Below are 24982 nucleotides of genomic sequence, written 5' to 3'. Positions count from 1 at the left end.
AACAAATCACACAACAAAATACAAATATAATAATAAATTAATATATTAATACATTTAATATATCAAATATATTAATTAGAATAACAACATTAATATTTTTTATAATGCAATAAAAGATATTAATATATTAATATAATTAATACAATTAATATATTAATATATTAATACACTTTTTATAACAATCATTAATTAATAATATAACTAACAAATATTTACAACAAATTATAATTAAAATTATTATATCAATATATTAATATAATTAATATATTAACATATTAATAATATAACAAACATTAAAGCAGAATCATAACAAATTAAATAAAAACAAAATAAACCTAAAAATATAAAACAAACCAAAATAAATGCAGAACAAAAAGGATGGCAGCGCTGTGGAAGATTTTGGATGGATTGAGTATCAGTGCTAATCCCCTTGTATGGCAGATATAATTGATATTCAGGATATTACGACCGTGGGATTGATGTTAAAGTAGTGCTGTTGGATATGGAGTATGTTGCAACTGGTTTGTAGATCCTTGGGCGGCATCAACCATCCGAGGAAGAAGCGGAACAGGGGATGATTCCCCATGGGGACAATGAGAGCGCCTTCCCAATACAAGGATCTGGTGTGCCGATGGTGATACTCCCGAGCAGGCACATACTCAACAAACTTGCCTCTCTTCAACGCAGTGGCAACATGAGTGTGGAACCAAGCCTTATACCACCATCCAATCTCATTAGTCACATTCCCTTTGCGCGTTGCCTCTTCTCTTGAAGTATACCTGCCTGTTGTGATCACAACGTTTGTGTCGTTGAAGATCATAGTTTCAACAAAATCAGGCACCTTTTCTTCGTAATCATTTTGAGGGAGGCGGAAAGATTTCAGGTAGTGACTGGCGATGTCGTCCAGGGTACCGGTGACAGGACTGTAAGTGACCTTCATGTATTCCTTGACGGGAGTGAGTCGGAACTCGGCTCCGACAAGCAAGCCAATGGAGCCATGCGACTAGGGCACTGCATGGAAGAGGTCAGAGTACTCATTGTCAGCAGTGACCCTGACCAGAGACCCATCAGCCAAGACGAGCTCATAGGCAACGCAGGTATCGGAGAAGAGGCCAAATAGGTGGCTGCTGCCCTCGATGCCGTAGCCATTGATGACCCCGCCCACGGTGAGATCATCGAGCTCGGGGAGCACCTGGGGCGCCATGCCCAGAGGCAACACGGCGGCACTAACCTCTGACATGCAAACCATGGGCTCGCATTTGATGAGCATGACAAGATTTTCCCATTGTTTTATTGCCATCTTCCATCTTCAATTCAGTATCTTGAAGTTGGCGCTTACATCTAAGAGACTTGATGGCTTGTGAAACATGATGAACGGCAGCTAATTTTGCAGATATAGGATCAGTGATAGCCTCAACCAGTTTTGGAGAAGTTTCTTCATTTTGACACATGGCTAGAGTATCTTCATTCATAGGTCTGAGGCTCCTTGCTAGAGGCCCTACATCTATGCTCTCTGCCGCAGGCAAATCTTTCCCTTCTAAAGATATGTTTGATACTGAAGCTTCTAAAGATGTATCATGAGGTTTTTCAATAACTCTATCAAAAACCAACATTTCATTTTCTGTATTGTTCATAGACGAATGTTCCTGAATCACTGAGTTGGATGTTGCTGATGAAAGCTCCAGAGAGGATATTTTTTCAACATCAATAATAGAGGGTTCAGACTCCAAAAGCAAAGTATCAATTATCGAGCCCAATTCATCATAGCACTTCAAGATCAGTCTTGCTACCTGTTCGTGAGCACATGCACGAACCACCAAATGCTCTTGTTCATTCAAAAATTCCAAACACTTCTTGAAAAGCTTAGCACACTTTGACCTGTCTTTTGGGACCTTTGAAAGTGACAACCTGTGAGCCAGCCGCAAGGACGCAATTGCTTCTCCACTGAAAGCTCTCGTCACTGGTCATGCTCAGAATAAGGATAAACTTGTGGAAGCTGGAGGATGAGAGCAAGTGGTACGCTGCCTTGCACGTGATGCAAAAATTTCAAACGCAGCTGTTGAATTGCTCTTTGAGCTATTGCACAATGGGCCGGAACATAATGTATCTATATACAGGCAGCTTAGTCAAGAGAAAAGTTCCATACTGCTCCTCGTAACTCTGCTAAATGGCACTGTCGAAGGATCAGCAGAAAAAGCACGGGCAATCCTGCAGCAACTTTGTGACAATGATGATAATATAGTGCAGATGGCTGCTGCAAACTGGTATGAACCACTAATTGGTCGTCTTTATAGAGGCTCAGCGGAATCAAAGATGAAAATGGCAAAATCACTTGCAAGTATGAAATTTACTGATCAAAATATAAAGCTCTTGGGAGATGAAGGAGCAATTCCTCTCCTTGTCGAAATGATCTCAGGTAATCTTGAATCAAAAGCGTCAGCTTTGGGAGCTCTAGAGAATCTGTCGATAAATAACATGAACAAGAAATGCATGGCCAATACAGGAGTAGTTCCTCTCATTATGGAACATCTATTTTCTTCAAAGTTCCCTTCTACTATAAGAGAGGCATCAACTATAATTTTAGAGAGAGTAATGAGTGATGATGGCATCCAATTTCTTGTGGATGGCAATGGTGCCCGTCTAGAACTAGAACCAATTATTCAAAACTTGCTTGCACTGCAGCAAAACCCTTCTATTCCCTTTCCCATACGCAGCCATGTTTTAAATGCTCTTCTTGGAATGGTTTCTGCACCAGATGGACAAATTGTTAGAACAATTGCCAGGGAAGGAAATGCCATTTCTGTTCTTCTACCTCTGGTCGAAGGTTCTCATCCAAAATCATGCATATCTGTTATGAAATTGCTATGTTACCTTTCAGAGGGGGGTTCTCAGGAGGTCTCCAGTTTTCTATCAATTAAACAATAACTATAATGAAGTTTTTTTAAATATCTAAAAAAACAAAAGAAATGGTTATTTTATTATTTTTATTTTTAATAATAATATGTATATATGATACATATATTATTAATTTTTTTTTTTTTTAATCTAAAATTAAAAACTAAATTTTTATTTTTTAAAATCTAAAACTAAAAAAACTAATTTTTTTTATTTTTATTTTTTAAATCTAAAATTAAAAAAACTAAATTTCATCTAAAAAAATCTAAAGATGTTTTTTTTTCACAAAATTCTTTATTGTCTTTTTGCAAATTAGCTCTCCAACAAGAGTATTTTTATTTGAACAAAATCAATAGACTTTCTGATCTTCCTGATCGCACGAAGCGCAGGAAGAGAGCATACTTATCGATTGATTTGTTTTTATTCATGCAGGGGGGTGTTTTTGAAAAGACAAAATTTAAAACTAGCTAAACACTAAACCATAAAAAAAAACTCAAACTTAAACTTCTTTGTGAAGATCCTGCTGTCACCAGGTCTCACAAGTTATTTTGTCTAAAGAAAAATACTAGTACTAAATTAAATTTCTAATGCCTAATCCCTTAGCACCATCCCCGACAACGGTGCCAAAATGTTGGGCAATTTATTGGGCTTAAATTGCTGCATTAAATTATCGACCAAGGAAACTCGTAAGCTTGTGATGATGCCAGCAAAATATATGCAGGAGTAGGAAACTAACTCTATGTCTAACTAAATGATTGATGATTCAATATAATATGCAAGGGAAGAGGCTCCTAAGTAAGGAGGTCCTGGTTGTCCTTCCCTACAGTATCATAAAGAAATCATTGATTACATAAAACTAGAAACTTAAAATGAAGACAAGAGAATGAACTTTAATTGTTGTTCAGATTCAAAGAGAGAGAAAGAATAACTTAGTCTCTTGATTGTCCTCTCATGTACTAATCCAAACTAAACTAAGATTCATTCATAAGCATAAGAAATGAAATGACTTGAAACATAAAATCACAAAAGAATGAATTTCAATTACCATATAAATCAATGGAGAGAGAGCCTAACTTAGACTCTTGGTTATCTCCTCATATGATACTTGAAACATAAAAGCAAAAGAATGAATTTCAATTATCATGCAAATCAAATAGAGAGAGAGAGCCTAACTTAGACCCTTGGATATCTTCTCATATGTTGATAAGATTCTAATTTAAAACTCATTTATCAATCACAAACAAATCCTCAAACATCTAAGCAATTAAATGAAATAAGATCTAATATGAAATAACATGTTTCTCTCATCCTTTTAGAGTGAGCTCAATTATCTTAAGAACAAGACAAATTATTCCATATACTACATTAAGAAAACTTATATCTAAAAACTACATAATGGAAATATATGCAAAATGAAGCTTTATTCTATTCCATCATAAGTTGGATACAATGCTCCAAGAGTCCTCCCCTTGGAATGGAGGAGGTACTCCTATTTATACAATGAGATGAGATAACAAACTCATAATGATGATCCACTAATCTCTCTTTAGTTCCATACATTTCTTAACCATCTAGACACATAACCCTATCCTCCATGAGGTCCATGATTTTCTCCATGATCTTTTCCATGAGGCTTATCTTATCAAATTCGAATTTGATCATTCAAGGCCACATAAAGATGCCCTGGAAGCTTCCTTTGTGCCTACACATGTCAACAAACTCATTCTAATTGTTAGGTATAAGTATAAGCATCTTATTTTCTAAAGTTCAGCCATAAATTCACTTAAAAATGTTAAGAATTAATAAACTTTGGAAAAGCATAGTTATAACCCAATAATGAAGTAAATGGAATGATGTGGAGGTGGAATGGAGGTGACATGAAGGTAAAATGTGAAGATATTGGTGAATAATGGAGTGAAAATAGGGACCATTGTGAGGCCCAACAGTACTACTATGGTCCCTAACTTCATTTCCCTGCTCATTGATCAGATGAGAGGTACTTCCCATGAGTCCCAGACTGCATGGGTAGGATGCCTCGACAAGAGAACTAATCAATCCTATCCTCACAGGAGAGCACATCAATCCTGCTACAATCGCCGTGGAGAACACATCAATCCAGGCCTCACAGGAGAACTAATCATCCTGCTACACAGGAGAGCGAATCATCCTGTTCCACAAGAGAGCGAATCATCTTGTCCCACAAGAGAGCGAATCATCTTGTTCCAGTGTGCACCACCAGGGGAGGGTGAGTCACCTTGTGGTCATATGTTGCTCCAGTAGGAACCACAAGCCCTCAGAGCTCCTAGAGCTCAATGTATGCAACATGCAGGACCCTTGTACAAGGGTTTCTTGCTAACTCCAAGTCGTTTGGGAAAATCACAGATTAGATCTTTCCTCGGGGCTTTGACAAGGTGTATCAACCTATACATCATCTTAATGTGATGGAGCTTCCTTGCTCATCGACTTACCATATCCCAGATGATGTCTATCTGCTGGAGCAATTGACGAATACGGGATTCCTCAATAATCGAATCCCACCTCTGGTTGTTACAAAGAATCACAGTGGTATCTAATGTAAATCCAAACAACTCACTGAAGAGCTTTCGCAACCAGACTGCCTCACACGAGGTTATGCTAGCAACAATATATCCTGCTTTGGCGGTGCTCAAAGCCACCGACTTCTGCTTCATGCTCATCCAGGATATCAAAGCAGATCCCAAGGTGAAACAGCACCCGGAAGTGCTCTTACGGTCCACCACACTGCCTGCCCAATCAACATCAGTATATCCAAGTAGTCTCACATCTCCGGCAGTGTATCTTAATCCATGAGAGATTGTGTCCTGAAGACATCTCAGAAGATTCCTGGCATCAATCCAGTTAGGCTCAACCAAATATGAGCTCACAATGCTAACTGCAAAACATATGTTCGGACGGAGGTTCACCAAGAACATCAATGCGAATGAGTTTTTGAAACTCAGAGGCATTTCCCAAGTCTGGTCCAACATCACTACCATATAAATTCTAAAAGTTAAGATCCTTGAGGTAGTCACAGGCTTGTAGTCCATCATACCGAAACTTTCCAATATATTTACCACATATTTTCCTTGAGATAGGAAAATTTCCCTTGGCTTTTTCCACACTTCAAGTCCTTGGTCCTTCATTTCAAATTTAGAAGCCATCTCCCTCTTACATTTGTGAATGAGAGGGTTTGCACCTGTTAGAAAGAGGTCATCCACATACAACACCAGTATGAGAGGCTTGTCATCTTCAACCTTAAAGTAAAGGTTAGGATCAGCTTCACTCCTAGTGAATCCCAACTTCATCAAGTAGCTATCGATCCTCTCATACCATGCTCGGGGTGCTTGCTTCAGCCCATAGAGAGCCTTCTTCAACCTGCATACATGAGATTTTCAATCATAAATCTCAAATCCTTCAGGTTGCTCCACATAGACCTCTTCTTTGATAGAACCATGCAAGAATGTGGTCTTAACATCCATCTGATGTAGGTTCCATCCTTGTGAAGCCGCAAGGGCTATGATCAAGCAGATGGTCGTATATCTGGCAACAGGTGCAAATATCATAGTCTATACCTCCCTTCTGGGATAAACCACGAGCAACAAAATGAACCTTATACTTTTCCATACTTCCATTTGCTGCATGCTTTATCTTGTAAAGCCATTTTGAAGTAACAATTGTCTTGTCCAGGGTCTGGGAACTACTTCCCAGACATCATTCTCCATAATAGACTCATATTCTATGGTCATAGCATCCTTCCATACTTAATGCTTGATGACATCTGAGAATGATGAAGGTTCATTTTGTATGATCATGCTCATGATGTTCAGGTATCCCTGATACTTGTTAAGCTTTTTACTTTGACGGAAGGTTCCTCAGGGTGCAGCATGTCCTTCAGCATCATCAAGTATCCCCGTAAGCCATGAAGGCCTCTTCCTAGAAGAGGAAGGCTCATGTGGATGAGGATCAATCAGATCCATGGGTTCTTCTACATCAGGCATTGATTCATCATCCTTTTCTTTCAGTTCCCTGGTGTCGGCTTCTTGAGAGCTACTCAAAGTTAGCAGATTGTCCACCTTGCTGAGAGCCATATCTTATTCATCATGATGCTCATGATCTCATACATAGTGACTTGCTTTATCGCAAATGTAACATCGTCGTTTTCTTCTAGCCTTAGGTCCAGCCTTGCCTTTTGATTTAGTCCCAGAATTATTTCTTTTCTTTGCATGAGAAGAAAAGGCAGCAGGAGGACCTTTAGGCATGGGCATTTCTTGCACTTCTTCCCTTGTTTCTTCTTGAATGCATCTAGCCATTAATTCCTCGAAACTAGGAATTACATTATAGTTCAAAAGAGTAGTCCTAAACACATACCATTCAAATGGCAATCCTCCAAGAGTTGTGAGTGCCATTTCTCTGTCAGTAATAGTTTCCCCAATAGATAGGAGATCGTTCTTGATCTTGGTGATTCTTAAGAAGTATGCTTGCATACTTTCATCTTTACCCTTCTTGATTTCCCTCAGCTTATTTCTAAGAAATAAAACTTGATTTTCATCATTAATTTTAAATAAACTCACCAGTCTATCGTAGATTTCCTTGGAGGTGTCCAGTTCAGAGATGTAGGCCAGCAAGTGCTTGTCGATAGAGTCCTGGATGATCTTCTATTGTTTTGACTTCTCCATTTTTTCATTTGTTCCAGGCAACAGCGGATGCATTTGATGGAGGCTCAACAATATTGCCTCTCACATGATCCAACAATCCTTTATTCTCAAGGGTTAGATCGATAGACATCTTCCATCCGTGATAGTTAGCTTTCTCACGGAGCTTTTCTTCAGCAGGAAAGAGTTTTGAGGACCCCATAGTTCTTTTAAGATAGCCTTGCCAATATTCTCTTCGATGATTTCTCTTGCTCTTGCTCGGGCTTTATCTTCACCTCAGCTCTGATACCAAGTTAAGTTATGGTATGTTCTATGCTTATAACAGTTCACCACTTTTCCTTATTATATTCCAAAGATTAGCAATCACACGTACATAAAGTAAAGTGTAGATAGAACATTAAATGATCGACAGAAAACAAGCCAAGACAAGAGACACAAGATGTGGCGGCTAGCCAGGGACAAACCCCACAATGTGTGGGGAAACCCTTTGATCAAATCTTCTTTTATCTTCAATAATTCAGCAGAGAGAAATAGTACAATAAATCTGATTCATATCAGCAGTAGAAAACCCTAGATCAGCAGCATCAACATTAACAGCTTCATTATCAAACTAGGGCAGACCATATCTCACAAACCGACCGTCGGATTGTCTTCATTCAACCACCAAAAGTTTCGGCTTCCAGAGGAGGTTCAGATGAACCTACAACGCAGTTCAAATGAGGAGATCTTCTTGGCCACGCAAGTCAATCTTTACTTCTGCAGTTGCAGCTTCAGTTTCAGCAGTTTCTGGCTTCAAACTAGGGCAGTCGATATCTTGCAAACCGTTCATCGGATTGACTTTATTCCACCACCAAAAGTTGCGGCTTTCAGAGGAGGTTCAGATGAACCTACAGCGCAGATCCAAAGAGGAGATCTTCTAGGCCACGCAAGTCAATCTTTACTTCTGCAGTTGCAGCTTAAAATTCAACAGCTTTTAGCTTCACATGTGTGAGAGAGAGACCCATTTCAGCGCAGTAGAGAAGAGACTCATTTCTGTGTAGTAGAGAGAGAGAGAGATGTGATGAGATGAGTGAGTCCAAATGAGGAAAAATCCTCTTATATTTTACACAACGTTTGTGGGTGAATAGATGCGACTGTCCTCTTATATTTATACACAACGTTTCTGGGTGAATAGATGCGACTGTTGGATTTCTGAGCCTACATGAGTTGTAGGTCGACTTGATAATAATTCCATAATCAAAATAAATTCATATCTCCATGAATACTTATCGGAATCGGATGATCTTTATATCAATCCTACACCTCTCGACGAGAGGAATCTTATAAAAATATTATCAGCCATGAATAAGATGGCCCACATGAAGTTTTTCCCTGGTTGCCAATTTTAACAACCCTTGAATCCTCCAACCTCCTAGTTCACATCCCCAGTCAACCTACACATAGGCAGTGTACACCCTTTTCTACACCTAAGGTTCGTCGAGTTATTTGTGTGAGGCATCAAGGGTGGACTTGTAGGATCCATGCTAGTTTGATTTTCACTCTTTGAAGTGGCTACAATTATCTTAATGTGATGCCTTGCTAGGCCATCTTCACTAGTTATGGTTTTTTGTTGATGGTGGATACCCTAGATAGTGTTTGGAAACATTTGAAGTGTCCTATCCTATGACAAGCATGAACGACATGTACCAACTTATCATAGGCTAATTGGTATGTACTTCTAACTTTATTGTTTGTATGAATGAAGTACATTGCTATCCACAATTTCTATAGTTGAAGATCTAATTTTTACCATGTAATCACATAGAGATTAGAGTAGTTTATGGTGTTGCTCATATATGCTAATTTAGCATCTTGCGCCCATTATTGTAAATTGAATATAGTAGTCATCAAATAATTGTGTTTCGTTAATGAACCTATATTAGAGTCGTTATAATTGTGTTGATGTGAGGGTTGAAGGAGCTAGGGTTTGTGACAACCAAAATCTAAAGACGACATGATCTACTAGGGTTTGATATATTTGGGTGACAAGGAACTAGGATATGTGGCAAAGAGACCCCATCGAAGATTTGGATCAATATGCTTGGAGAGCTTGTATAATGTAAGCTTAGAAAGTCGCCTAGAGGAATTGGATGATATAGGTGAGAAATTAATGGTGGGCTTGGTGGTATTCATGCTAGTTCGTTGTGCACCCTTTGAAGTGGTTACAAGTGGCTTAGCGTGATGCCCTGCTAGACCATATTTGCTAGTTATAGTTTGTCGTTCATGTTGGATACCCTAGCTAGGGTTTGGAAGCATCCCAAGTGTCCTAGTATTTCTCAAGCTTAATGTACATGTGCCGACTTTTGATAAGCTAGTTGGTATGTACTTGTAACTTCATTTGTTGTATAACAAAGTACCTTGATGTCCACACACTTTATACTTGTAGATCTGACATTGAGTATATTCCCATGGAAATTAAGTAGTTCTAATGTTGGGTTCAAATGATAATTTAATATAATAGTGAGTAGAATTTGTTGAATAAGATGATTGGACGATTGGATGCTTAAATTAAACAACAATGGTTCTTTCTTTGAGAAGTGCTTCACATTTCGAACCCATGCTTGGAGAGTGCAACACTTGAGGATTGTTCTCTTGACATGTGCACACTTTGGAGAGTGAGCGCTTGATGCTTTATCTTGTATATTGCAATGGCCCTTGGATTTCATTCATTAGACACCCTTAGTTTAAGGCTATGGGCCACATTAGTGTTAGTGGGCGTCCAATAGCAATAATGTGGTCCTTAGTCTTGAACTAAGGGTGTCTAATGAGTGACATCCAAGGGTCATTTCATTCCTATGTCAAGCTTAGCCAACATTTCTCCAAAAGGTAATAAGGTGGCAACAATAAGCATATCTCCATTAGGATCATATGTTAGACAGAGCAACCAACTCAACAACATCCACCTTAAGAATTCCTTGGCAACAAAAATAAGAAATCGTTACAACATCCATAACATTCACCTTTAAAATTATCGTGCGGAATCAAATATGGAATTTTGGCCTAAAGGATATTTGACCAAGTAAATATTACATCCCATTGGAGCATATGCATTGAGTAAGAGCATTCATGCACTATATGTTCAACATGGACAACAAGAATCCTCAACATGTGAATTGTCTAACACTTCAAGCCCATTAATGTAGAGAGCATCACTAGAGGATTTATCTCTTTACATGTGCACAACTTGGAAAGTGAACGCTTGAATTGGGTACCTTATCTTGTAGCTTAGGCACATGATTCAAGAAATTAACAAAAATTCAGAAAATTGGAAAACATTTCGATTGCTTTACTCCACTAATCAAATCTACCTGCAGTGAAGTTTTGTAACTGTATTTAGACATACGGGCCTCCCCTATGCAGCTTTGCTTCATTAAAAGATAACTTCTTGTATTAATTCAAGTTTCTTAGTTCACATTGGACGTGAAATAGCTTGCATGACTTCCCCTAAACACCTAGCACACATGTTAGTCCCCACTTAGGCCCTGGATTATTCACACAGGTCCTTTGATCACTATGCTTGAATAGCTTGTATAATATAAGCTTAGAGAATCTCCTAGAGGACTTGGATTATATACGTGAGAAATTAATGGTGGACTTGGTGGTATTCATGCTAGTTTGGTGTGCACCCTTTGAAGTGGCTACAAGTGGCTTAGTGTGATGCCTTGCTAGACCATATTTGCTAGTTATAGTTTGTTGTTCATGTTGGATACCCTAGCTAGTGTTTGGAAGCATTCCAAGTGTCCTAGTGTTTGTCAAGCTTAATGGACATGTGCCAACTTTTGATAGCCTAGTTGGTATGTACTTGTAACTTAATTTGTTGTATAACAAAGTACCTTGATGTCCACACATTTTATACTTGTAGATCTGACTTTTAGAGTACATTCCCATAGAAATTAAGTAGTTTCTAATATTGGGTACAAATGCTAATTTAATATAATAGTGAATAACATTTGTTGAGTAAGATGATTGGAGTCTTGGACGATTGGATGTTTGAATTAGACAACAAGGATCTTTGCTATGAGATGTGCTTCACATTTGGAACCCATGCTTGAAGAGTGCAACACTTGAAGATTGATCTCTTGACATGTGCACACCTTGGAGAGTGAGTGCTTGACGCTTTATCTTGTATATTGCAATGGCCCTTGGATGTCATTCATTAGATACCATTATTTTAAGGCTATGGGCCACATTAGTGTTAGTTGGCGCCCAATAACAATAATGTGGTCCATAGCCTTAAACAAAGGGTGTCTAATGAATGACATCCAACGGTCACTGCATCCCTACGTCAAGCTTAGCCAACATTTCAAGCACATTAAGGAGTCATCCTCGAGCTGGGACTTCGACACCAGTGGGTAATAGCGCAGCCAAATCCACGAACACATCAGGTACCATTAACAGACTAAGGTGCCGAATTGTAGGAAATTTCAATCTATAGACTCACGCCCCCAATCAACCTACACCCAAGAATGTACAACCTTCTCCGCACTTTGATACCCTAGCTAGGGTTTGGAGGCATTCCAAGTGTCCTAGTATCTGTCAAGATTAATGGACATGTGCCAACTTTTGATAAGCTAGATGGTATGTAATTGTAACTTCATTTGTTGTATAATAAAGTACGCTGATGTCCACACATTTTATACTTGTAGATTTGACTTTTAGAGTATATTCCCATGGAAATTAAGTAGTTTATAATGTTGGGTACAAATGATAATTTAATATACTAGTGAGTAGAATTTGTTTAGTAAGATGATTGGATGATTGAATGCTTCAATTAGACAACAAGGATCCTTGCTATGAAAAGTGCTTCACATTTGGAACCCATGCTTGGAGAGTGCAACACGTGAGGATTGATCTCTTGACATGTGCACACCTTGGAAAGTGAGCGCTTAACGCTTTATCTTGTATATTGCAATGACCCTTGGATGTCATTTATTAGACACCCTTAGTTTAAGGATATGGACCACATTAGTGTTAGTGGGTGCCCAATAACAATAATGTGGTCCATAGCCTTAAACTAAGGGTGTCTAATGAATGACATCCAAGGGTCATTGAATCCCTACGTCAAGATTAGCCAACATTTGAAGCGCATTAATGTAGAGAGCATCACTGGAGGATTTATCTCTTTACATGTGCACAACTTGGAAAGTGAAAGCTTGAATTGGATACCTTATCTCGTAGATTAGGCACATGATTCATGAAACTAACGAAAACTACGAAACATTGGCAAACATTTCGATTGTTTTACTCCCCTAATCAAATCTACATGTAACGAAGTTTTGCAACTGTAATTAGACATACGGGCCTCCCCTGTGCTGCTCTGCTTCATTAAAAGATAACGTCTTGTACTAATTCAGGTTTCCTAGTTCACATTGGACACGAACTAGCTGGCATGACTTCCGCTAAACACCTAGCACGCATGTTACTCCCCACTTAGGCCCTGGATTATTCACATGCGTCTTTGGATCACTATGCTTGAAGAGATTGTACAATGTAAGCTTAGAGAATCTCTTAGAGGACTTGGATGATATAAGTGAGAAACTAAGGGTGGACTTGGTGGTATTCATGCTAGTTTGGTGTGCACCCTTTGAAGTGGCTACAAGTGGCTTAGTGTGATGCCTCTCTACACCACGATTTCTAGTTAGAACTACTTGTTGATGGTGGATACCCTAGCTAGGATTTGGAAGCATTCCAAGTGTCCACATTATTCTTTTTATTTCAATAATGGGTCATCCCCGAGCTAGGGCTTCGACACCATTGGGTAATAGCTCAGCCAAATCCACGTACACATTAGGTACCATTAACAAACTAAGGTGCCAAACCGTAGGAATCTCCAACCTATAGGCTCACGCCCCCAATCAACCCGCACCGAAGAATGCACACCCTTCTCTACACTTGCGATCCCTCAACCTATGCCATGTTCTCAGACGTTCTCAGACTCTTGTGGCTCCAAGAGTTCTTGCTACTCTTTGAGCTTTCCAAGGATGCTCCAAGTCCTAGGGTTTCTAATGAATGACATCCAAGGGTCATTGCATCCCTATGTTATGCTTAGCCAACATTTCTCCAAAAGGTAATAAGGTGGCAACAATTTGCATATCTCTATTAGGATCATATGTTAGGCAGAGCAACCAACTCAACAACATCCACCTTAAGAATTCCTTGGCAACAAAAACAAGAAATTGCCAACACATCCATAACATTCCCCTTTAAAATTATCGTGGGGAACCAAATATGGAATTTTGGCCTAAAGGATATTTGACCAAGTAAATATTATATCCCATTGCAGCATATGCGTTGATTAACAACATTCGTGCACTATATGTTTAGCTTGGAAAACAGGAATCCTCATCATGTGAATTGTCTAACACTTCAAGCCCATTAATGTAGAGAGTATCACTGGAGGATTTATCTCTTTACATGTGCATAACTTGGAAAGTGAACACTTGAATTGGATACCTTATCTTGTAGATTAGGCACATGATTCAAGAAACTAACGAAAATTCAGAAAAATTGGCAAACATTTCAATTTTTTTACTCCTGTAATAAAATCTACTTGTAACGAAGTTTTGCAACTGTAATTAGACATACGGGCCTCCCCTGTGCCGCTCTGCTTCATTAAAAGATAACGTCTTGTACTAATTCAGGTTTCTTAGTTCATATTGGACACGAACTAGCTGGCATGACTTCCCCTAAACACCTAGCACACATGTTGGTCCCCACTTAGGCCGTGGATTATTCATGTGGGTCCTTGGATCACTATTCTTGAAGAGATTGTACAATGTAAAATTATGGAATCTCCTAGAGGACTTGGATGATATAAGTGAGAAATTAAGGGTGGACTTGGTGGTATTCATACTATTTTAGTGTGCACCCTTTGAAGTGGCTACAAGTGGCTTAGTGTGATGCCTCTCTACACCACGATTTCTAGTTAGAACTTTTTGTTGATGGTGGATACCCTAGCTAGGATTTGGAAGCAATCCAAGTGTCCACATTATTCTTTTTATTTCAACAATGGGTCATCCCCGAGCTAGGGCTTCAACACCATTGAGTAATAGCTCAGCCAAATCCACGTACACATCTGGTACCATTAACAGACTAAGGTGCCAAACCGTAGGAACCTCCAACCTATAGGCTCACGCCCCCAATCAACCTCCACCCAATAATGCACAACCTTCTCTTCACTTGCGAGGCCTCAACCTATGCCACTACCTCCAGGGAATCTTACTCAACCGGAAAGAGATGTTCTCAGACTCTTGTGGCTCCAAGAGTTCTTGCTGCTCTTTGAGCTTTCCAAGTATGCTCCAAGTCCTTATATCAAACCATTGAATCCGCCAACCTCCTGGTTCACATCCCCCATCAACTTGTACATAGGCAGTGTACACCCTTTTCTACACCTAAGGTTCGTCGGGATATGCTAGTTTGTTGTTCACTCTTTGAAGTGGCTACAAGTATCTTAGTGTGATGCCTTGCTAGGCCATTTTCACGAGTTATGGTTTGTTGTTGATGGTGGATGCCCTAGCTAGTGTTTGGAAACATTTGAAGTGTCCTATCCTATGACAAGCATGAACGACATGTACCAACGTTTCATAGGCGAATTGGTATGTACTTATAACTTTATTGTTTGTATAAATGAAGTACATTGCTATCCACAATTTCTGTAGTTGAAGATCTAATTTTTAACAGATATTCACATAGAGATTCAAGTAGTTTATGATGTTGCTCATATATGCTAATTTAGCATCTTGTGCCCATCATTGTAGATTGAATATAGTAGTCATCAAATAATTGTGTTTCATTAATCAACCTATATTAGAGCCATTATAATTGTATTTATGTGAGGGTTGAAAGAGCTACGGTTTGTGACAACTAAAATCTAGAGAAGACATGATCTACTAGGGTTTGATATCTTTGCATGACAAGGAACTAGGATACGTGGTGAAGGGACACCATCGAAGACTTGGATTAGTATGCTTGGAGAGCTTGTATCATGTAAGATTAGAGAGTCACCTAGAGGAATTGGATGATATAAGAGAGAAATTAATGGTGGGCTTGGTGGTATTCATGCTAGTTAGTTGTGCACCCTTTGAAGTGGCTACAAGTGGCTTAGTGTGATGCCTTTCTAGACCATATTTGCTAGTTATAGTTTGTTGTTCATATTGGATACCCTAACTAGGGTTTGGAAACATTCCAAGTGTCCTAGTATTTTTAAGGCTTAATGGACATGTGCCAAATTTTGAGAAGCTAGTTGGTATGTACTTGTAAGTTTGTAACTTCATTTGTTATATAACGAAGTACACTAATGTCCACATATTTTATACTTGTAGATCTGACTTTTAGAGTATATTTCCATGGAAATTAAGTAATTTCTAATGTTGGGTACAAATGCTAATTTAATATAATAGTGAGTATAATTTGTTGAGTATGATGATTGGATGATTGGATGCTTGAATTAGACAACAAGGATCCTTGCTATGAGAAGTGTTTCACATTTGGAACACATGCTTGGAGAGTGCAACACTTGAGGATTGATCTCTTGACATGTGCACACCTTGGAGAGTGAGTGCTTGACGCTTTATTTTCTATATTGCAATCGCCCTTGGATATCATTCATTAGACACCCTTAGTTTATGGCTATGGGCCACATTAGTGTTAGTGGGCGCCCACTAACAATAATGTGGTTCATAGCCTGAAACTAAGGGAGTTTAATGAATGACATACAAGGGTCACTGCATCCCTATGTCAAGCTTACGCCAACACTTCTCCAAAACGTAACAAGTTGGCAACAATTAGCATATCTCCATTAGGATCATATGTTAGATAGAGCAACCAACTCAACAACATCCACCTTAATAATTCCTTGGCAACAAAAATAAGAAATCGCCAACACATCCATAACATTCCCCTTCAAATTATTGTGGGGAATCAAATAAGGAATTTTGGCCGAAAGGATATTTGACCAAGTAAGTATAATATCCCATCAAAGCATATGCATTGAGTAAGAGCATTCGCACACTATATGTTCAGCTTGGACAACACGAATCCTCATCAGGTGAATTGTCTAACACTTCAAGCCCATTAATGTAGAGAGCATCACTAGAGGATTTATCTCTTTACATGTGCACAACCTGGAAAGTGAACGCTTAATTGGATACGTTATCTTGTAGATTAGGCACATGATTCAAGAAATTAATGAAAATTCAAAAAAATGGCAAACATTTCAATTGCTTTACTCCTCTAATCAAATCTACTTGTAACGGTATTTAGACATACGGGCCTCCCCTAACATGCATGTTAGTCCCCACTAGGCCTTGGATTATTCACGTGGGTACTTGGATCACTATGCTTGAAGAGCTTGTATAACGTAAGCTTAGAGAATCTCCCAGAGCACATGGATGATATAGGTGAGAAATTAAAGGTGGATTTGGTGGTATTCATGCTAGTTTGGTGTGCAACCTTTGAAGTGGCTACAAGTGGCTTAGTGTGATGCCTCGTTAGACCAAATTTTATAGTTATGGTTTGTTGTTGATGGTGGATACCCTGGCTAGGGTATGGAAGCATTCCAAGTGTTCACATTGTTCTTTTTCTTTCAACAATAGGTCATCCCTGAGCTAGGGCTTCCACACCATTGGGTAATAGCTCAGCCAAATCCACTTACACATCTGGTACCATTAACAGAATAAGGTGCCGAACCGTAGGAAATCCAACCTATAGGCTCACGCCCCCAATCAACCTGCACCCAAGAATTCACACCCTTCTCTGCACTTGCGATCCATCACCCTATGCCACTACCTCCAGGGCATCTTACTCTACTGGAGAGAGACATTCTCAGACTCCTGTGGCTCCAAGAGTTCTTGCTCCTCTTCAAGCTTTCCAAGTATTCTCCAAGTCCTTATATCAAACCGTTGAATCCTCTAACCTTCTGGTTCACATCCCCCATCAACCTGCACAAAGGAAATGTACAACCTTTTCTGCACCTAAGGTTTGTTGTGCTATGTATGTGGGCAATCAAGGGTAGACTTGTAGGTATTCATGCTAGTTTGTTGTTCACTCTTTGAAGTGGCTACAAGTATCTTAGTGTGATGCCATGCTAGGCCATCTTCACTAGTTATGGTTTTTTGTTGATGGTCGATGCCCTAGCTACTATTTGGAAACATTTGAAGTGTCCTATCCTATGACAAACATGATGACATGTACCAACGTGTCATAGGCTAATTGGTATGTACTTCTAACTTTATTGTTTATATAAATGAAGTACATTGCTATCCACAATTTCTCTAGTTGAAGATCTAATTTACCATATACGCATATAGCGATTAGAGTTGTTTATGGTGGTGCTCATATATGCTAATTTAGCATCTTGTGCCCATCATTGTAAATTGAATATACTAGTCATCAAATAATTGTGTTTCGTTAATGAACCTATATTAGAGTCGTTATAATTGTATTGATGTGAGGGTTGAAGGAGCTAGGATTTGTGACAACCAAAATCTAGAGAAGACATGATCTACTAGTGTTTGATATCTTTGGGTGACAAGGAAATAATATATGTGGCGAAGAGACCCCATCGAAGGCTTGGATCAGTATGCTTGGAGAGCTTGTATCATGTAAGCTTAGAGATTCTCCTAGAGGAATTGGATGATATAAGTGAGAAATTAATGGTGGGCTTTGTGGTATTCATGCTAGTTTGTTGTGCACAACTTGAAGTGGCTACAAGTGGCTTAGCGTGATGCCTTGTTAGACCATATTTGCTAGTTATATTTTGTTGTTCATGTTGGATACCCTATTAAGGGTTCGGAAGCATTCCAAGTGTCCTAGTATTTGTTAAGCTTAATGGAAATAAGCCAACTTTTGATAAGATAGTTGGTATGTACTTGTAACTTCATTTTCTGTATAACAATGTACCCTGATGTCCACACATTTTATACTTGTAGATATGAATTTTAGAGTATATTGAATATTCCCATGGAAATTAAGTAGTTTCTAATGTTGGGTATAAATGCTAATTTAATATAATAGTGAGTAGAATTTGTTGAGTAAGATGATTGGACGATTGGATGCTTTAGTTAGACAACAAGGATCCTTGCTATGAGAAGTGCTTGACATTTGGAAACCATGCTTGGAGAGTGCAACACTTGAGGATTGATTTATTGACATGTGTGCACCTTGGAGAGTGAGTGCTTGACGCTTTGTCTTGTATATTGCAATGGCCCTTGGATGTCATTCATTAGACACGCTTAGTTTAAGGCTATGGGCCATATTAGTGTTAGTGGGCACCCACTAGCAATAATGTGGTCCATATCCTTAAACTAAAGGTGTCTAATGAATGACATCCAAGGGTCATTGCATCCCTATGTCAAGCTTAGCGAAGATTTCTACAAAAAGTAACAAGGTGGCAACAATTAGCATATCTCCATTAGCATCATATGTTAGGAAAAGCAGCCAACACAACAACATCCACCTTAAGAATTCCTTGGCAACAAAAATAAGAAATGGCCAACACATCCATAACATTCCCCTTTAAAATTATCGTGGGAGTCAAATATGGAATTTTGGCCTAAAGGATATTTGACCAAGTAAATATTATATCTCATTGGAGCGTATGCATGGAGTAAGAGCATTCGTGCACTATATGTTCAGCTTGGATAACAAGAATCCTCATCGTGTGAATTGTCTAACACTTCAAGCCCATTATTGTAGAGAGCATCACTGGAGGGTTTATCTCTTTACATGTGTACAACTTGGAAAGTGAACGCTTCAATTGGATACCTTATCTTGTAAATTAGGCACATGATTAAAGAAATTAACGAAAATTTAGAAAATTTGGCAAACATTTCAATTGTTTTACTCCTCTTGTCAATTCTACTTGTAACGAAGTTTTCTAGCTGTATTTAGACATACGAGCCTCCGATGGGGAGCTCTGTCTCATTAAAAGATAGCTTTTTGTATAAATTCCAATTTCTTGGTTCACATAGGACACGAGCTAGCTTCCCTGACTTCGCCTAAACACCTAGCATGCATGTTAGTCCCCACTTAGGCCCTGGATTATTCATGTGGGTCCTTGGATCACTATGCTTGAAGAGCTTGTATAATGTAAGCTTAGAGAATCTCCTAGAGGACTTGGATGATATAACTGAGAAATTAATGGTGGACTTGGCCATGTTAGTCCCCACTTAGGCCCTGGATTATTCACGTGGGTCCTTGGATCACTATGCTTGAAGAGCTTGTATAATGTAAGCTTAGAGAATCTCCTAGAGGACTTGGATGATATAACTGACAAATTAATGGTGGACTTGGTGGTATTTCTTGTTAGTTTGGTTTGCTCCCTTTGAAGTGGCTACAATTTAGTTAGTGTGATGCCTCGCTAGACCACATTTTATAGTTATGGTTTGTTGTTGAAGGTGGATACCCTAGCTAGTGTTTGGAATAATTCCAAGTGTCCACATTGTTCTTTTTCTTTCAAGAATGGGTCATGCTAGAGCTGGGGCTTCGACACCATTGGGTAATAGCTCAGCCAAATCCACGTACCCATCTGGTACCATTAACAAACTAAGGTTCCAAATCGTAGGAACCTCCAACCTATAGGATCACGCCCCCAATCAACCTTGTAATATTGCTTACCAGGAATATTCCTCAAACACAAGCAAACTCCAATCAGAGATGGACTGGGAGGGCATTTACCAGATATGTTGCCTCTGAAAATAGGACGAGATCTGGAGGCTACCTGGCCCTTTCCATACTTTGTCTAAGAGTACACGAGAACACACAAGTGGTATAATAGCCAAGAATGCTCAAGAGATACAAATAATAATGATGCAACATATAACAATACAACCATAAGCAAATACTCAAGAAATGCAAAGAGAATGCTGAGCCATTTTATTATACTGAGTAATAAAATGAGTATAGGAGGTGATCAGGAATATGGCACCTCGACTTGCACCAGGCAAGTGAAGAAATACACTTAGAATAGCAAGGAATGGCCCCTCTCTGAACTACGTTCAAGCTGCTGGAGAACTGTCGTGCTGCTACTGCTACTAGAAATCAAATGAGAATTTGGGGGTGCTCCCCTCCTCAGAAAAGGCTGAAACTCTGGAATCAGACTCTACTCAAGAAACCCAGAAAAGCCCAAAAAGATTTTCTGAAATGGCCGACCCCCGAAAATCACCCCCTTGGGGTTCTGCGCAGTCCCTCAATGCTCTACGCTGCCACTGAATGAAACCCTCCAAGAAATGCCTGAAACTCCTCCCAAAACTCTCCAATATGCAAGAATTGATCCCTTGCTCTACCTCTCAGCACAAATCCTCTTGCAAACCTCCAACCCAGACTCCTGCCAGAAAGAACTGTGTCTTCCTCCCAGTGCTGCACAGTCCTCCAAAATGCTGATGAAACTGCTGCTGAAATGTTGAAGAAACTACTGCTGGAATGCCAATGGAAATACCTTTCCCAAGCAGGCACTCAAAGTCCCTCGGGGCTAAGAGTGAGATCTCTGAATGGAGACACTCAATGCACTAAACAGTGCTGCAGACTAGCTAAACAGCCAGCATGCTCTAAGTCGAAATGACTATCACAAATGCTCATAACAGGAATGATCAAAATGAGGGGGCTCCTCTCTCTTTTATAGCCTTTGCCTCTCTCAATCCCAAGGCTGACCTCCGCCTGCGTGATTCCCCTCTTTCCACGTGTGTCTTCCCTCCTGCGTAATTCCTCCATGTGTGTCTACGTGGGCTCCATTTTTGCGTCCCCGTTTGGCCCCATTGGCTCCCCTTTAAGTCACAACGTTGTGCTACTAGGAAGTGACTTTTTATTCTATAAGTGAGTTATGTCCCCCTTCCTCACTTTTTATTTACAAGTAACTATAGAAGGCAAAAATTGAACAAAATCGAATATTCCAATTAGCCATGGAAAATTTGGAATATTACAAACCTCCACCCAAGAATGCACACCCTTCTCTGCACTTGTGATCCCTCAACCTATGCCCCTCTAGGCATCTTACTCAACTGGAAAGAGACGTTCTCAGACTCCGGTGGCTTCAAGAGTTCTTGCTGCTCTTCGAACTTGCCAAATTTGCTCCAAGTCCTTTTTTCAAACCCTTGAATCCTCCAACCTCCTACTTCACATCCCTTGTCGACCTTCACATAGGCAGTGTACACCCTTTTCTACTCCTAAGGTTCGTCGGGCTATGTATGTGGGAAATCAAGGGTGGACTTGTAGGTATTCATGCTAGTTTGTTGTTCACTATTTGAAGTGGCTATAAGTATCTTAGTGTGATGCCTTACTAGGCCATTTTCACTAGTTATGGTTTGTTGTTGATGGTGGATGCCCTAGCTAGTGTTTGCAAACATTTGAAGTGTCCTATCTTGTGACAAGCATGAACGACATGTACGAACTTGTCATAGGCTAATTGGTATGTACTTATAACTTTATTGTTTGTATAAATGAAGTACATTGCTATCCATAATTTCTGTAGTTGAAGATCAAATTTTTACCATATACTCACATAGCGATTAGAGAGCTTTATGGCGTTGTTCATATATGCTAATTTAGCATCTTGCCCCCATTATTGTAAATTGAATATAGTAGTCATCAAATCATTATGTTTCATTAATGAACCTATATTAGAGTCGTTATAATTGTATTCATGTGAGGGTTGAAGGAGCTAGGGTTTTTGACAACCAAAATCTAGAGACGACATGATCTACTAGGGTTTGATATCTTTGGGTGACAAGGAACTAGGAGATGTGGCGAAGAGACCACATCGAAGATTGGATCAATATGCTTGGAGAGCTTGTATCATGTAAGCTTAGAAAGTCGCCTAGAGAAATTGGATGATATAAGTGAGAAATTGATGGTGGGCTTGGTGGTATTCATGCTAGTTAGTTGTGCACCCTTTGAAGTGGCTACAAGTGGCTTAGTGTGATGCCTTGCTAGACCATATTTGCTAGTTATAGTTTGTTGTTCATGTGGATACCCTTGCTAGGGTTTGGAAGCATCCCAAGTGTCCTATTATTTGTCAAGCTTAATGGACATGTGCGAACTTTTGATAAGCTAGTTGGTATGCACTTTTAATTTCATTTGTTGAATAACAAAGTACCTGATGTCCACACATTTTATACTTGTAGATCTGACATTGAGTATATTCCCATGGAAATTAAGTAGTTTTAATGTTGGGTACAAATGATAATTTAATATAATAGCTAGTAGAATTTGTTGAATAAGATGATTGGACGATTGGATGCTTGAATTAAACAACAAGGATCCTTGCTATGAGAAGTGCTTCACATTTGGAACCCATGCTTGGAGAGTGCAACACTTGAGGATTGATCTCTTGACATGTGCACACCTTGGAGAGTGAGCGCTTGACGCTTTATCTTGTATATTGCAATGGTCCTTGGATGTCATTCATTAGACACCCTTAGTTTAAGGCTATGGGCCACATTAGTGTTAGTGGGCGCCCACTAACAATAATGTGGCCCATAGCCTTAAACTAAGTGTATCTAATGAATGACATCCAAGGTTCACTGCATCCATACATCAAGCTTAGCCAACATTTCTCCAAAACGTAACAAGGTGGCAATAATTAGCACATCTCCATTAGGATCATATGTTAGACAGAACAACCAACTCAACAACATCCACCTTAAGAATTCCTTGGAAACAAATATAAGAAATCGCCAACACATCCCTAACATTCGCTTTTAAAATTATCATGAGGAATCAAATATGAAATTTTGGCCTAAAGGATATTTGACCAAGTAAATATTATATCCCATTGGAGCATATGCATTGAGTAAGAGCACTCGCACACTATATGTTCAACTTGGATATCACGAATCCTCATCATGTGAATTGTCTAACACTTCAAGCCCATTAATGTAGAGAGCATCACTAGAGGATTTATCTCTTTACATGTGCACAACTTGGAAAGTGAACGCTTGAGTTGGATACCTTATCTTGTAGATTAGGCACATGATTCAAGAAATTAACGAAAATTTAGAAAAATTCTCAAACATTTCGATTGTTTTACTCCTCTAATCAAATCTACTTGTAACGAAGTTTTGTAACTGTATTTAGACATACGGGCCTCCCCTGTGCAACTTTGCTTCATTAAAAGATAACTTCTTGTCCTAATTCAGGTTTCTTAGTTCACATTGGACACGAATTACCGTGCATGACTTCCGCTAAACACCTAACATGCACGTTAGTCCCCACTTAGGCCTTGGATTATTCACATGGGTACTTGGATCACTATGCTTGAAGAGCTTGTATAATGTAAGCTTATAGAATCTCCAAGAGCACTTGGATGATATAAGTGATAAATTAAGGGTGGACTCGGTGGTATTCATGCTAGTTTGGTGTGCACCCTTTGAAGTGGCTACAAGTGGCTTAATGTGATGCCTCTCTAGACCACGTTTTCGACTTATGGTTTGTTGTTGATGGTGGATACCCTAGATATGGTTTGGAAGCATTGGGAGTGTCCACATTGTTCATTATCTTTTATCAATGGGTCATCCCCGAGCTGGAGCCTCGACACCATTGGGTAATAGCTCAGCCAAATCCACGTACATATTTGGTACCATTAACGGAGTAAGGTGCCGAACCGTAGGAAAGTCCAACTTATAGGCTCATGCCCCCAATCAACCTGAACCCAAGAATGCACACCCTTCTCTGCACTTGTATACCCTAGCTAGGGTTTGGAGGCATTCCAAGTGTCCTAGTGTTTGTCAAGCTTAATGGACATGTGCCAACTTGTAATATTCCTAATTAGCCATGGCTAATTGGAATATTCGATTTTGTTCAAATTTTTGCCTTCTATAGTTATTTATAAATAAAAAGTGAGGAAGGGGGACATAACTCACTTTTAGAATAAAAAGGTCACTTCCTAGTAGCACAACATTGTGACTTAAAGGGGAGCTAAGGGGGCCAAAGGGGGACGCAGAAATGGAGCCCACACAGACACATGGAGGAATTGCGCAGGAGGGAAGGAACACGTGGCAAGAGAGGAATCACGCAAGGAAGGTGAGCCTTGGGATTGAGAGAGGCAAAGGCTATAAAAGAAAGAGGAGCCCCCTCATTTTGATCATTCCGTTTATGAGCATTTGTGATAGTCATTTCGACTTAGAGCACGCTGGCTGTTTAGCTAGTCTACATCACTATTTAGTGCATTGAGTGTCTCCGTTCGGAGAGTTCACCCTTACCCCTGAGGGACTTTGAGTGCCTGCTCGGGCAAGGTATTTCCATTGGCATTCCAGCAGTAGTTTAATTAGAAGTTTCATCAGCGTTTTGGAGGACTGCGCAGCACTGAGAGGAGGACGCAGTTCTTTCTGGCAAGAGCCTGGGTTGAGGGTTTGCAGGAGGATTTGTGCTGAGAGGTAGAGTAGGGG

General features: G+C 39.5%; 1 pseudogene; it reads right to left on the bottom strand.

The window, feature by feature from the left end:
* Positions 1-454: 454 nt before the first annotated feature.
* On the bottom strand, positions 455-1300 carry LOC149180417 (delta(24)-sterol reductase pseudogene; annotated as a pseudogene).
* Positions 1301-24982: the final 23682 nt, after the last annotated feature.

The sequence above is a fragment of the Pinus tabuliformis genome, chromosome 3_2, assembly GCF_031772625.1.
Source record: "Pinus tabuliformis cultivar Carrire ecotype Pingquan chromosome 3_2, CPIR1, whole genome shotgun sequence".
NCBI lineage: Eukaryota > Viridiplantae > Streptophyta > Pinopsida > Pinales > Pinaceae > Pinus > Pinus tabuliformis.
The sequence above is the reverse complement of the archived record's forward strand: the minus strand, read 5'-3'. Positions and strand labels throughout refer to the sequence as shown.